The sequence below is a fragment of the Homarus americanus genome, unplaced genomic scaffold (genome assembly GCF_018991925.1).
Source record: "Homarus americanus isolate GMGI-L3 unplaced genomic scaffold, GMGI_Hamer_2.0 scaffold32583, whole genome shotgun sequence".
NCBI lineage: Eukaryota > Metazoa > Arthropoda > Malacostraca > Decapoda > Nephropidae > Homarus > Homarus americanus.
In genome coordinates this window covers 37830523-37846856 of record NW_024713129.1, presented here as the reverse complement: position 1 = coordinate 37846856, position 16334 = coordinate 37830523, and positions in this window count along the sequence as shown.

The following is a 16334-nucleotide window of genomic DNA, read 5'->3' as shown; positions in this document are numbered from 1 at the left end:
AAAGCACGCGGACTTCTACATACAATCAACACCTCAACCCTCCGGGCGGCTCTTTCGGTAGGCCACGGTAGGACGCCACCTTCCGGGAGGCTCCACATTGTCTCACTGTAGTGCATTAAGGTAGACCACATTTTTGGATTTGCCATTAGCACCAAGTATGTACACATTTTTGCCAGTTTGCACTCTGGAGCATCCAACATAGAACTGACCATGAAAGAAGCAAGGAAACACCAGTTTAAGCCGACCATCTTTAGGGACTGTCCCTGGCTTTTGTAGATGGTCATGGCAAAGCTCACTTTAACCGGGAACTGAAGTCGCTTGAACTCAAATGGCAGGTCAGTGGTGATGACAGGTATCCTTGATATAAAAACGTCCTCTCCTTTAGCTTTTCCTGTCAGTATTGTAGCTTCCAGTACATGTGACATCATGTTCTTCTTGTGAGCGACTCGGATCTCATTTTGAGTATGATGTCTCGTTTCTCAAACTCTTGACCGACAATCACGATGGCTACTTTATCAACTACAGGAGCATTGAATCTTCTTTCATGTTCTCCCTTAGGGGTCGTGTCTGCTTTGATCCTGACTTTGTACTCGTAAAAAGGCATGTTTTCCAGTGCATTTTTAAATGACTGTTCATACGTGTTGCGCTCATGCAGCATTTCTTGGATAGATAGGACAATGTCATGTCCGACACCTTGAATATTGCCACACCAGATAGAAGTCTGCTTTTCATGATCTCCCATGGAGTAGATTTGGAGGAACTTTGCCTGCTCATCTTCTAGTGGTAAGAGGGATCCTGCTTTGTGATATACTTGACCCTGGACTTTGAATGTTGGTATGTATCCGTGCTCACGAACTACTGTGGTAGCTCCAAAGGATGTCATCTGGAAGCATGAATTGTACTTCAGTATATTTTCCAAGAAGTGTTTTGACTCTGGTGTTGTTCCCAGCATGAGAGTCTTCAATGGTTGTAGTGGTTTTTCCAAATTTGGCAGTCGTACTTTCCCATGAGAGCAGCACAGTCCAGCAGATTCCCCTTTATACTTCCTTGCACCGCAGTGTTCACATTTCTTATGCATGTTGCCAATGACAACAGAGGGATACTTTTCATATTCTATCTCATTGTCATAGTTAAATGCTGCTCTTGCAGATGGATGCCACTGTGTATTCTTTCTTAGAATTCTGGATCCCGCAGCTGTCTGTCTATTAGCATTCAAACGAATTTCACGCGCTTGATCATTTTCTAGAGAAGGCCTTTCTCCTGTTTGCTATCTGTCAGCATTAAGACGGGATTCCCTTTCCTGGTCTGTTTCCTGTGACCGACTGTCCGCTGTTCGCTTTCTCTGAGCATTAAGACGGGACTCCCTTTCCTGATCTGTTTCCTGTGACCGACAGTCTGCTGTTCGCTTGCTGTTAGCATTAGGACGGGATTCCCTTTCCTGACCTGTTTCCTGTGACCAACTGTCCACTGTTCGCTCCGGGCGGCTCATCCGCTAGCCCACGGTAGGACGCCACCCTCCGGGAGGCTCCATATTGTCTCACTGGTCAGACCCCAAACGTTCTTCTTCCAACAATAGTTCATTAACGGTATATGTAAGTTCCACCATGTTTTTCACTACAACGGTACAGCAAAGTATATTTTTTCAGCATTAAATTGCTATTATTTTATTGTTTAATCATCACTACATATAACATCATCCATCATCACTACATATAACACCATCCATCATCACTACATATAACATTATCCATCATCACTACATATAACACCATCCATCATCACTACATATAACATCATCCATTATCACTACATATAATTCCACCCATCAACACTACATAAAACAACATCCATCATCACTACATATAACAACATCCATCATCACTACATATAACACCACCCATCATCATCACTACATATAACACCATCCATCATCACTACAGATCGGTAGTTTCCGAGATTTTCGTGCAGACACACATACACACAAACAAACACAAACACACAGACAATGGGTTTTTGGGTAATTGCTTCCAGCTCACCGAAAATTTCCTAAATTCAACAAAAATGGTAGAAAAGTTCACTTACTTTGAGGTGTGTATGTAGAAGGCTCCTGGATGATGATGATGATGATGGGATTTAGAATGGGGGTGGAGGAGAAGGAAGAAGAGAAGGCATTGGGGTGGAAGAGAAGTCACCCCATGGCGCCATTTCACCCATAAAATTTTAGCTCTCTTGGTGTAATTCAAGATTATTTTCTATAAATCAACACTGCACTGCATTATATATTGTCAATATGTAAAATATATTTCAAAATGACCAATAATTTGCTTGGAAACACAGAAAAAATGCGTTTAGTTGAATAGAGTCTCAAGCAAGATGTTACCTCCAGTGAAAACAGAGAAAGACTAACTCCTGTTTGCTGTGTTAAGAGGCTGGATGCCGCGCATTAAACTAGTAACTTTACCTTCAATTATGTTCAATAATTATTGAACATAATTGATAAAATGACTAAAAAATTGAATATTAAACTTATAAAATTATTGAAGAGTATAAACTTCTTGATATTTACTAAAATAGTAAGGAATGTAAGCCCTAGAACCGATTAATGTATTGGCGGACTGATACTAAAGCTGGTTGCCCGGTCAGTGCAAGCGAAAACATGTTGATGTCGGTTCGTAAGAACTTCGTGAACCGAATTTTTTTCGTTAACCGAATTGAAGATCCTTATGGAAGGCAGTTCGTTAATCGAAATTACGTTAACCGAGGTGTTCGTTAAACGAGGGGTCACTGTATATATATATATATATATATATATATATATATATATATATATATATATATATATATATATATATATATATATATATATATATATATATATATATATATATATATATAAATGTTGTTACGAGTTGGGGATTTAGAATATAGTTAAAAATCTACCCAGATCCCAACAGGCAACAACAATAAAAAAACTGAACAAACAAAGACAATCGGACTATAAAAGGGTAGACAAAGGATGAGAGTTTTTGTTGTGTATAATAAAGTACCATAAATTCCTTAACAAAATATTCAGCTTTCTATAATTTACCCTTAACCACACTTAACCTAAACATATGCAACATTGGCTTAACAGTATATACATATTTATACAACATACAACAATCTGAAGCAAGGTGGAGGTGGGGAGGCAATATAGGATTACAAATACTTAAGTGAGGAGCTGAGATGTCTGACGAGTAAGGCTGAGTATTGAAGAAGATGGTAGGTAGTCACTGTGCCGTAGGTTTCCAGGATAGGTGATCCTAGTGTGGTCACTTCCCAGAGTGAACTGAACTCTCTTCGATCTGGAGCTGATGAGGAAGAATTGGAGGAGATGACGCAACAACCAGGATATGGAGAAGGGAAACCCCGGAGTAGTGACTAAGACTAGTCATACTCGGGTTTCGTCCTAGATGGCGTTGCTCGTGGTGTTGGGTAGGTAGATCATGACAATAGATAGCGTGGTTTGTAGTGCTGCGTAGGTAGATCATGACAATAGATGGCGTGGTTCGTAACACACCCCCCTCCAAAGACCTCCGTAGCGCGGGCGCGAAGGAGGTGATCACCTGGTGCGTCTGGAGAGTAGCTGCTGCATTTCCACTGGAGCTCGGGATAAGGCGTCCGCAATCAGGTTGTCCACCCCCTTTATGTGCCGGGACTTGTAGATTATAAGGCTGGGTGAGGAGAGCCCAGCGGAGGATTCGCTGATTGGAGGTCTTGTTGGTTTGGATGAACGTGAGCGGGTTATGGTCGGTGAAGACTAGGGTGGTTTGTGGGCGAGATTGGAGGTAACATTCAAACTTCTTTAGTGCCAACACCAGAGCCAGGGCCTCCTTCTCTATGGTCGAGTAGTTGGTCTGATGTTTTTTCAACTTGGCGGAGTAGTATGCCACAGGGTGAAGGACATCAGTGGTTGGGTCGGGTTGTAGGAGCACAACCCCCACTCCGACACTGCTAGCGTCGATTCGCAGATGGAAGGGGAAGGTGTAGTCAGGGGGGTGGACTACAGGCTTGGAGGCAAGGAAGGCTTTGAGGCGGTGGAAAGACTGGTCACACCTCTGGTTCCAGATGTAAGGGACCGCAGAACTGGTAAGGTCTGTGAGGGGTCCAGCCACGCTGTAGAAGATACTGCAGAACCGACGGTAGTAGCCGCATATCCCAAGGAAGCGCACGAGTTCCTTCCTCGTCCTTGGAGTGGGGAAGGACAAGATGGCTTTAACGTTTGCGTCCTTGGGTCTCACCATACCATGCCCAACGATATGTCCCAGGTAAGTCACTGAGGCCCGGCCAAAAGCAGATTTAGCCAGGTTTATGGTGAATCCAGTCTCTTGCAGTCGTGCGAACAGTATCTCCAAACGCACCAGATGTTCTTCCCAGCCGTTCGACACCACCACCAGGTCATCCAGGTAGGCGAACGTCCCATCTAGGTCCTGAATCAGGTAATTGAATGCCCTCTGGAATATGGCCGGAGCATTAGAAAAGTCAAACGCCATAACCAAATATTGAAAAAGACCAAATGGAGTTAAAAATGCTGAGATTATTTTTGCCCTATCCGTGAGTCCCACTTGATAATATCCTTTCAACATGTCCACCGTAGTAATAAATTTTGCACAGCCTATGCTGTCTATTATATCTTCAATCAAAGGTAAAGGGTAGGAGTCTGAGACAGTGACCTGGTTCACTTTACAATAATCGGTACAGAAACGAAAAGTGCTATCGGGTTTTGGAATGAGAAGGCAAGGTGAAGCCCAGGGGGAAGTACTAGGCTCAGCTAAGTTGTGTTTTAACAAAAAATCTACCTCCTTTTTCATAATCTCTCTTTTTTGTGGATTTAGTCGATATGCTGATTGCCTAATGGGTTGTAAACCATCTGAGATTAGCTTAATATCATGTTTAAGTATATTGCAAAACCCTGGGAGGTCTGACGTGACTTTAGGAAATGTTGATAATAACTTAGTGAGATTTTTTGCTTGAGATGGATTCAGAACAGAAAAATACTCATCCAAGTTGTCGAGTATGTGACTGTTAGCAGGGTTTTCTTTACGTAGAGCGAAGTCTAAATTCTCCAATAGGTCCATGTCATCTGTCTCCGGCTCCGGCCCTGACAAAACCGTATGCAATACAGGTAGGCTTATAGCCTCGGGGATGTCTTGCTCTGACTGCCTGGAATGGTAAAGTTTCATGTGATTAATGTGAACAAGTTGTGAATTTTTTCTGCGATCAGGAGTATGGACTATATAGTTGATGGGAGATAGTTTATTAGCAACTATATAGGGACCAGTAAACTTGCTTTTAAGGGGAGAGCCTGGAATGGGTAGAAAGAGTAACACTTTGTCACCTGGAGAAAATGATCTTTCAACTAATTTAGGTTGGGACTTCACCATTTTTTCTTGGACTTTTTTTAAGTTTGACTGAGTAATGGTTCGGACTTCAGTTAATTTGTCCCGTAAAGTGTCAATATATTGGGAAACTGTTGCGGGCTTAATAGATGAAGTGTCAAACCACTGCTCCTTTACTATTTTAAGGGGTCCCCTAATTTGTCTCCCATATAGTAATTCGAACGGGGAGAAACCCAATGACTCCTGGGGACATTCCCTGATGGCAAAGAGTAACAAGTCTATGCTTTCATCCCATTCCTTTTGGTGTTCTATACAGTATTTTTTTAGCATTGATTTAAAAGTTTGATGAAACCGTTCCAAGCAACCTTGGGATTGTGGGTGGTAAGCCGAAGATGTACACTGGTCCACACTGAGGTCTTTCATCACCTGTTTGAAAAGATTGCTCGTAAAATTGGTGCCCTGATCGGATTGGATCTCTTTAGGAATGCCCACCGAAGTGAAAAGGTGCAAAAGAGGTTTGATTACATTTTTTGAAGTGATGCTTTTAAGGGGAAAAGCCTCAAGATAACGTGTACTGGTATCCATAACTGTGAGCTGGAATTGACTTCTCTTCCTAGTCTTTGGCAATGGGCCCACACAATCCACAACAATCTTTTCAAATGGTGTAGAAAATACTGGGATGGGCTTAATGGGAGCTGCTGGTATACTTTCATTTGGTTTTCCTACCATTTGACAAATATGACAAGATTTTAGGTACTTTGACACATCCTTCCTAAGTCCAGGCCAGTAATAGTGTTGGAGGAGCTTTTTATATGTTTTCAGGATTCCCAAATGTCCTGAAATACCATCATGGGCAAGGGCAATTAATGCTGGTCTGACTGAGGAGGGAATTACCACTTGATGTATTTCAGACCACGTGTCTAGATGGGTAAGCTCAGGGGGTCTATAGGCCCTTATCAAAACCCCTTCCTGATAATAAAAACAAGGAAGGGTGTTAAAATCTTTACCCTCAACTGCTGCATGATGAAGTTTATTCAAAGATGGATCAGATTGTTGGGCTTTAATGAGCTCATCCTTACTAATGGTCTTATTGTACAGATCTTCTGTGGGTAGGAAGATATTGGAGGTGGTTTTAGATGAAGAGGGCCCATTTCGCACACTCTGTGACCGGGTGACAGCACAAGATGGGAAAAGGTGAGGAATAGTTTCTTCAAGGTCAGTGGTGGAGTTGACAGGTAAGGGAGAGTCGACTGTCTTTATGTTGGGAACCACTAGATCATATACCAAGTCATTACCCACAGGCATTGGATCTTTCCTAACGGCTACTTGCACTTCCCCAGTAATCAAGGGACATAGGAGGTGCACTTTAGCTAAGGGATAGGAAGAATGGGATGAGAGATCTGAAATTAGAACACTCTCATTAGTAAATGCGGTAGATATATCAGGAATGACGTTAAACAGGAGGATAGATTGTGCTGCGCCCGTATAACGTAGTATACGAATAGGGAAAGAACGAGACCCCTCTATGATTGAAATTTTTCCCTCATAGGTGAATGAAGAGAAGAGATCCTGATGGGGCCTTTCCACATTGGTGGTTGCTATTGGTTTGAATTTGGGATCCAGGGAACTACTTTTAGAAGTTCGACACTTTGGGTGTTTACAAGACTGGATCGTATGGCCTGGTTTTTTACAGTAAGAACAATAAAACTTGGTTGCATCAGGGGGGGTAGGTGTGGGACCTTTCGACCTACCACTCACGTCCCCAAGGTTATCATCAGAGGAGGATTTATCATGCTGGAAAGTACCACGTTCCCTACTGCCCAGTGATTCCACCAGCAAGGCGTACACATCAGCCAGCTCAGCCGCACGCCCTAAATTAACCTCTCCATGCTCCTCCACATGCTTCAAGATGTGAAATGGTATCTTGTTCTTCCAATCCTCCAGGACTACCAAGTTTAACAAATCCTGAAATGTGGAGGTCTCTGTAGCCTCTAACCACTTCTTGAAAAACCTAAGCTTTTCTTGAGCAAACTCAACAAAGGTGTGTGAAAATGTTTTGGTTAGTTTACGAAACTTCTGCCGGTATCTATCTGGCGTGATAGCATAAGAGGTGAGGATATTCTTTTTTACGTTATCATAATCATCAGTCTGGTCTAAACAGTTATAAACTCTACGAGCCTTACCACATAATTTAGGAACCAACACCGACACCCACTGGTCCTTAGGCCACTCATTCTTCCCGGCTATTTTCTCAAAAGTCCTAAATGACCCGTCCATATCGGATTCATCAAACTCGGGAACAAGGGAAGAAGCATTAGCAGGGTTAAAAGCAGCTAGTCTCTCTTTTAATGCCACTTCTTTTGATTTAAACTCCGATGTTAAGGTGACTTCTGTCTCTTTCACCTGTAGTTCTTTCAGTCTAACCTCCTGCTCCAACTTGGCCTGTTCCAACCTTCCCTCATGCTCCAACTTTTGCTCCAACTTGGCCTGTTCCAACTTTCCCTCATGCTCCAACTTGGCCTGTTCCAACTTTTCCTCATGCTCCAACTTAGCCTGTTCCAACTCGAGTTCTTTCATTTTGATTTGGAACTCGAACCTAGCTCGTTCTAGTTCTAAGGCGTCTACTCTTTGTGTTTTTTCTTGAGGGCTAGCCAGACCTGAGGCAACTTCTGAGTGAGGAGGGGTGGTGGATAGTGGTTGAAGTATCTTGGACATGGGCGTTAATTGGTCAACAGCGGATTCTTCTAAAACTTCTTGTTGAACCAACATTTCAATTACCTGATTTTTTAACATTTCCTTAGTCAGTTGCTGTGAATATGGGATATTGTAATAGGTGGCTATACTTTCCATTCTTTCTTCAGGATATTAACACGTAATTTAGCTACGGAAGGATTTTCAATAAAATCCTGGAAATCAAAACCTGAGGTGGCCATTGTTAAGAAAAACTAGATGAATTAATTAATGGCCAAAAGATAAGATAAGTGGATTACCCTAGAAAATATCACGGCAGTGGATAACCAGAAAGTCCCGGAAAATACCCAAGTTATACCTAGGCAAAAAAACACTTATGAATATTGTTCTTCTGATAAGATCCTTAAATATGGATAAGAGACTTGGAAAGATACTTGAAACAGGCATTAATATAAAGATCCGGATAAACAACCCTTGAGTTACTTTATTATTGACCCCGAATGAGATAATGAGAAGAACAATAATTGAGGCTTTATAATTATGGGGTCTTGGTAGAGCGGCGCGTCCCAAGATATCAATTCACCCTAAACTAGTATCTATGGAACAGCCTACTCTGGAGCGAGGGCATGGCATTAAACAGATCCGGATTCTTCCCTACACTCGATAAGACTTACTACACGACTGCCACGTGTAATAACAGGTAAGCCTTATGACACTTGGAACCTAATATCCTACGTCTGTCACTCTTACTGTACGATAATACCAATATATGCACACACATATGAAGGAACTTTAAACCACCGTAAAGCAATTGTGAACAGAAGTGACTGGTAGGAATAATTAACAAGGAGTAACAAGGGGGGAAGAAATATGGCACTTAAGGTCGTGTCCTGTCACGGTCGCCATTTGTTAAGAGTTGGGGATTTAGAATATAGTTAAAAGTCTACCCAGATCCCAACAGGCAACAACAATAAAAAAACTGAACAAACAAAGACAATCGGACTATAAAAGGGTAGACAACGGATGAGAGTTTTTGTTGTGTATAATAAAGTACCATAAATTCCTTAACAAAATATTCAGCTTTCTATAATTTACCCTTAACCATACTTAACCTAAACATACGCAACATTGGCTTAACAGTATATACATATTTAAACAACATACAACAATCTGAAGCAAGGTGGAGGTGGGGAGGCAATATAGGATTACAAATACTTAAGTGCGGAGCTGAGATGTCTGACGAGTAAGGCTGAGTATTGAAGAAGATGGTAGGTAGTCACTGTGCCGTAGGTTTCCAGGATAGGTGGTCACTTCCCAGCGTGAACTGAACTCTCCTCGATCTGGAGCTGATGAGGAAGACTTGGAGGAGGTGACACAACAACCAGGATATGGAGAAGGGAAACCCCGGAGTAGTGACTAAGACTAGTCATACTCGGGTTTCGTCCCTAGATGGCGTTGCTCGTGGTGCTGGGTAGGTAGATCATGACAATAGATGGCGTGGTTCATAGTGCTGGGTAGGTAGATCATGACAATAGATGGCGTGGTTCGTAACAATATATATATATTTATATATATATATATATATATATATATATATATATATATATATATATATATATATATATATATATATATATATATATATATATATATATATATTGTCATGGGTTGCGCTAGGCCTCCAGCACAACCCATCCCAAATGTTTGTTTAGGTAGAGATAAGGTACCCGATAGGGGTCATCTCAAACCTCAAAACCACATTTTAGCCAGTGGGCTTTAGACCTTGGGTTAGAGAAGACCTCCTGCTCTGCGGATTTAGAACAGGGGCCATACAGTCCTACCAGTGCTACGAGTCTGTGTGTGCAAATCCCCGAGATTGTTGTTAAGTCCAGCGACAAGTTAACACATCCTGTAAAGGAAGTGATCACTGGTGAGGGCCTGTTTGCTACAAGAGCACTCCAGGCCGGCCTAATAGATCTAAACGATTAATTCTCCAGGTTGACAAACTCTCCCTTATAACTTACGGTGCTGTGGCGTGACTGTGAGTGACTGACCTATCCATGCAAATTATAAGTCCAGTGTATGGAATTGTGCCAAATAAACGTAAGTGCAATGATCTGCCCGTATCTGTGATCCCGGTATTGTTATTATTATTACCAAAGGTAATGACTATTTGGTTATGACAAAGTATAACCAATAACTTAGATGGATGTTGGAAATGAATGGAATTCATTAAATCATCATTTATCAAGTACACAACGCATTGAATGCCGGAAGCAGAGTGAAATTCTACGTAGTGATACACCATAATCTCCTGGGTGAGTAACCAGTGTGAAGGTATTTGAGTTCTACGGTAAGAAAACCACTTTCCTGCATTTAAAACGTAACAATTGGCGCCCGAACAGGGACACAGACAATGGATAATTGCACAATTGTATCGCCCACACCTACACCATGTCAGCTCGTGCTGCGGTTTTTGAGGAAGCACGTGACCTCGGGCTGGAGGGGGCTGAGGCGGTTGCATACATGGAGATGGCTGAGGAGAGAGAAGACAAGCGACGCCAGCATTAACAACTCTTCGCCCAGATAGACTTTCAGAAGGAAGAAAAGAAACTGGAACGAGAAGAGAGACAAAGGGAACAGGCGTTCCAACTGGCCTTAGCGGAAAGGAACCAAAATTCTTGTCCGTCAGGGACTCCCACTCAAAACGTCACTTATAGGAAATTTCCCCAGATGCCCACCTTTAAGGAGGGCGAATCCATGGAAATGTACATATCCCGGTTTGAGCATCTCGCAGAAGCCTACGAGCTTGATGACAGCATTAAGGAATTTGAGTTCCTGAGCCTATTTGATGGGAAAGCTTTAGGGATTCTTCGACGACTAGAGCGTCCTGGAAATAAATTCCCTGACATGAAGTCTGCACTGCTGCGGGCATATGGGCTGACTACTGAGCAGGCCAGGCATCAGTTCAAAAGGGCAATGTTGGAAGAAAATGAAACGGCTGCACAGTTCCGGGAACGTTTAAGGGACTATGTGGCTCAGTGGATGAGTAAGGATGAAACTCCCAAGTCCATGGAAGGGGTTATAGACTTAATGGTACGCACGCAGTTTGAAAGGCCTTGTCCTCCTAAACTTGTGGCTCAAATCAGGGCCAATGGAGTTAAGACGTCGAAGGAAATGGCAAGTAAATCAGACGCTCATTTCAGCGCTTTCGGGTACCACACTCGGAGGCGGTGGTCGAACAGGGAGTCGGCAGGTAACCAACAAAGTCATCAACCTCTACAGAAACAGCCACCGAACCCACCCAGGCAACAGGGAAATAATCAGCAACCACAACCGCAAAGACAGCGACAGAAACAGCAGCAGAAGCAGTACCAAGGCCCCCCGAAGTATCAGGACAGTTAGCGCCCGGGTAACAATCCACGATGGGACCGGCGGCAGGAAGCCACCGTGGCTCAATTCGTAGGCCAAGGTGCCAGCAATAATAATCCACGAAGAGACCAGCAGCAAGAAGCCGCCGATGTTCAAACTGTGGACGGGGAGTGGCCTGACCTTCCAGCAGGGCTGATCGTCATGCAACCTGAAGCAGGGGTTCTTACCGAATCAAGTCTACCCCAACACACCTACTGACTAACTGCCGCCTCCAACCTCTCCTCGAGGGGTCACCCCACCTTTCTTGTTAAACCTGGATACGTTGGAGAAGTTCCAGTGACTGTCATGCGAGATAGTGGGGCATCAGGCTGTATTGTCAGGAAGGAATTGGTGGGGCAACATCAATACACCGGAGCACAAGTAAGAGTAAAATTGGCCAATAGTTACATTCAAACGGTTCCAGTGGCCAAGATTGAGGTGGACACCCCCTTCTTCTCAGGTTGGGTCACTGCAGCAGTCATGAGGGAACCTATATACGATCTCATCATTGGGAATATCATGGGAGCAAGAAACAGTTGTGCAGTGGATGCTGCAATCCAAACTGATGCTGCTGCTTTGACCCAAGTTAATGCTGCAGCAGTCACTCGGGGTATGGCTCAAACAAAACTTCGAGTCACCCCATTGGCTATTGCCACATCGTCTGATCTCATCAATAGTCAGGATATCGTCCAAGAGCAAGAGCATGACAGCACACTCACTTCGGTACACAAGAATTTGATGGTTGGGACCATCAAGGAGACATTTGGGAATCGAACGAGGTTCGTAAAGAAGAGGAACCGTCGCTACCGACAGACTGACGTCTCTGGGTGAAACACGACAGTTCGTAGTTCCTTCCAAGTACCGCCTGGCTGTGTTCAAGCTAGGTCATTGCACTGCTCTTGGCAGTCATATGGGTAAAAAGAAGACCTTTGATCGCATCATTGCAGCGTTCTTCTGGCCAAGGATGGGCCAGGAGATCACCAGGCTAGTCCGCTCTTGTGATGTGTACCAGAAAACCAGTGACCGAAGGCGAGTTCCGCCTGCACCACTACGGCCCCTCCCACTGATCTCTGAACCCTTTGAGAGGGTGGCGGTGGACATTGTAGGACCGATAAACCCAAGGGCGAGCGATGGGGCAAAGTATATTCTCACCTTGGTGGACTTTAGCACGACGTGGCCCGAGGCTGTGCCCTTGAGGAACATTGAGGCCACGACTGTTGCAGAAGCCATGTTGGAAATCTCCTGTCGGGTTGGTATTCCCAAACAAGTCCTCAGTGACAGGGGGGCCCAGTTTACTTCTGCCATGATGGAGGAGTTGATGCGGTTGTTATCGGTAAAGGGGCTAAAGACAACTCCCGATCACCCGATGTGCAACGGACTCTGTGAGAGGTTTAATGGGACGCTGAAGAAAATGCTCAGGAGGATGGCAGCCGAACAACCTAAGGAGTGGCTGCGCTACATTGCCCCACTTCTGTTCACGTACCGGGAGGCGCCACAGAGCTCACTCAAGGTGTCTCCCTTCCAGCTTATGTACGGCAGGTCCGTCCGGGGACCACTACAGGTTCTTTGGGAACTGTGGGATGATGAGGAACCAGATTCGGAAGTCAAGACCACTTATACATATGTCATTGACTTAGCTGATCGTCTCCAAGAAACCTGTCAACTGGCAAAGCAAGAGCTGATAAAGGCTCAAGAGGTCCAGAAGACTTACTATGACAAGAAGGCCAAGCTTCGTTGTTTCCAGCCAGGTGACCAGTGCCTGGTTCTGTTGCCTACGATGCGCAATAAGTTACTGGCTCAGTGGAAAGGTCCATTCGACATTGCAGAGCGTGTCTCTGATCTGACTTACATCGTCCAGGTGAGATCTCGACGAAAGAAGTTCCACATCAACATGCTGAAGAAGTACTTCCACTGAGGAAGACATGGATGAGCCTTCCCAGTATGATTCAGGGGTAACTTGTGCTGCCACAGTGATCTCTGCCAGTGATGAGGAGGATGGGCCTGTCACTGCACGCTCCCGCCAGAGTGAGACTTTCACGTACGTTGAGGTGAACGGAAGTCTATCAGCAGAGGAACGAGATGCCATCGGCTCTCTGTTGCATCGCTACATGGACATCTTCTCTGATAAGCCAGGAGTTGCCCGGGTCCACTGCCATACTATTGAACTGACTAGCCCTACACCTGTTCGGGTAAAGCCCTATCCTATACCTATGCGACTACTGGACACTGTCAAACAAGAAATTGAGGAAATGGAATCAGTGGGAATCATCGAGACATCATCATCTCCATACTGTAGTCCTATGGTAGTCGTCCGAAAAAAGGATGGGATGTCAGGATCTGTGGGGATTATAGGAGAGTAAATGCCATTACCCAGGTGGATGCAGAACCTATGTGTGATCAGAAAACTATTTTTTCAAGAATTGCTGGTTCCAGGTTATTTACCAAACTTGATCTGACGAAGGGGTTCTTCCAAATCCCACTGGACCCGAAGAGTCGGCAGATCACAGCCTTTGGTACGCCAGGGGGTCTCTATCAGTACAGAGTCCTTCCCTTTGGTCTCACAAACTCCCCTGCCATCTTCAACCGTGTCATGAGGCAAGTCCTAAACGGCATCAAGGGAGTTGATGCATTTGTGGACGATGTGTTAATCCATTCAGCAACATTTGAGGAACACCTGGAACTCTTAGAGGTGTTCCGGAGGTTCCAACAAAGAAACATGACCGTGAAACCAAGCAAGTGCGAGATCGGTCAGGCTGCAGTACAGTTCCTCGGGCACACTGTCGGCGGAGGACGCTGCACCTGTCAGAATGAGAAGATAAAAAAGGTCCAAGATGCACCACGGCCCACTACAAAAAAACAAGTGAGGTCATTTCTGGGCCTCGTAGGGTACTACCAGAACTTCATCCCAAACTTTGCCGTGGTGGCTCTCCCTTTATCCGACCTACTCAAGAAACATGCATCTAACAAGGTGCAATGGGGACCTGAACAAGAGGATTCTTTCAGTGCCCTCAAGAACCTGCTATGCGAGCAACCCATCCTTCAACTGGTGAGGAAGGAAGAACCTTTCATCCTCCGGACCGATGCTTCACAGGATGGGATTGGCGCAGTGCTGCTACAAGAGGCAGACGGCGAGGCATTTCCAGTTGCGCATGACAGTCGGAAGTTGAAGCCTGCAGAGAGGAATTACAGCACGGTTGAAAAGGAACTTTTGGCAGTGGTGGAAGGCATCAAGAAGTACTACTACTATCTCTACGGAGGTGAGTTTGTGTTGGAGACAGACCACATGCCGCTCACCAGTCTCCAACCATCTAAGAATGCAAATGCTCGTCTGATGCGGTGGGCACTGTATCTCCAGCAGTTCAACTTCGTCCTCCTGTACACCTGTGCCACCTAAACAATACCTACATACCCTACACCACACAACACGTTGCTGTAACGTAGTTTGAGCTTTTCCCCATCTAATTATTATATGTCTTATTTGTGTCACTTATGTTACTTGTATATTATTTGTAATTCGAAACCCATTCCCCAAATATGTAAATGTATATTTTCAGCCTTCTGGCTGCCAAGCTCTTTCAATAAACCGTTAATTATTATTATTATTATTATTATTATTAAATATAGCGTGCTTTCGCTTAGCATGAACTATTGCTCGGGAATTGTCACCCTCGCCCCAAGGTTTTCCTCCAGCTAGAAAAACTAAAGTAAATGTTGAGGTTTTCCCTCAGTGGCGATTGGCGACTACATTCCGTTGCAGTGTTAGTGTTGCATACACACCACAGTGTGAATGTCGAATTGTGTGTCTGGGTTAGGCATTCTCTTGATTGTATACAGGTGCTAAAAATTTATTCTCCAAAGAAAATTTTTTTCTTAGTAGGGGCGATTGTCATGGGTTGTGCTGGGCCTCCCGCACAACCCATCCCAAATGTTTGTTTAGGTAGAGATAAGGTACCTGGCCAGCCGATAGGGGTCATCTCACGCCTCAAAACCACATTTTAGCCAGTGGGCTTTAGACCTTGGGTTAGAGAAGACCTCCTGCTCTGCGGATTTAGAACATAGGCCATGCAGTCCTACCAGTGCTACGAGTCTGTGTGTGCAAATCCCCGAGATTGTTGTTAAGTCCAGCGACAAGTTAACACATCCTGTAAAGGAAGTGATCACTGGTGAGGGCCTATTTGCTACAAGAGCACTCCAGGCCGGCCTAATAGATCTAAACGATTAATTCTCCAGGTTGACAAACTCTCCCTTATAACTTACGGTGCTGTGGCGTGACTGTGAGTGACTGACCTTTCCATGCAAATTATAAGTCCAGTGTATGGAATTGTGCCAAATAAACGTAAGTGCAATGATCTGCCCGTATCTGTGATCCCTCTATTATTATTATTTCCAAAGGTAATGACTATTTGGTTATGACAAAGTATAACCAATAACTTAGATGGATGTTGGAAATGAATGGAATTCATTAAATCATCATTTATCAAGTACACGACGCATTGAATGCCGGAAGCAGAGTGAAATTCTACGTAGTGATACACCATAATCTCCTGGGTGAGTAACCAGTGTGAAGGTATCTGAGTTCTACGGTAAGAAAACCACTTTCCTGCATTTAAAACGTAACATATATATATATATATATATATATATATATATATATATATATATATATATATATATATATATATATATATATATATATATATATATATATTTATTTATTTTTATATATATATATATATATATATATATATATATATATATATATATATATATATATATATATATATATATATGCAGGAGTTAAAAATACAGTACCTACTAATATCCTAAGGACCCATTGGTTTCTACAGGTCCTAC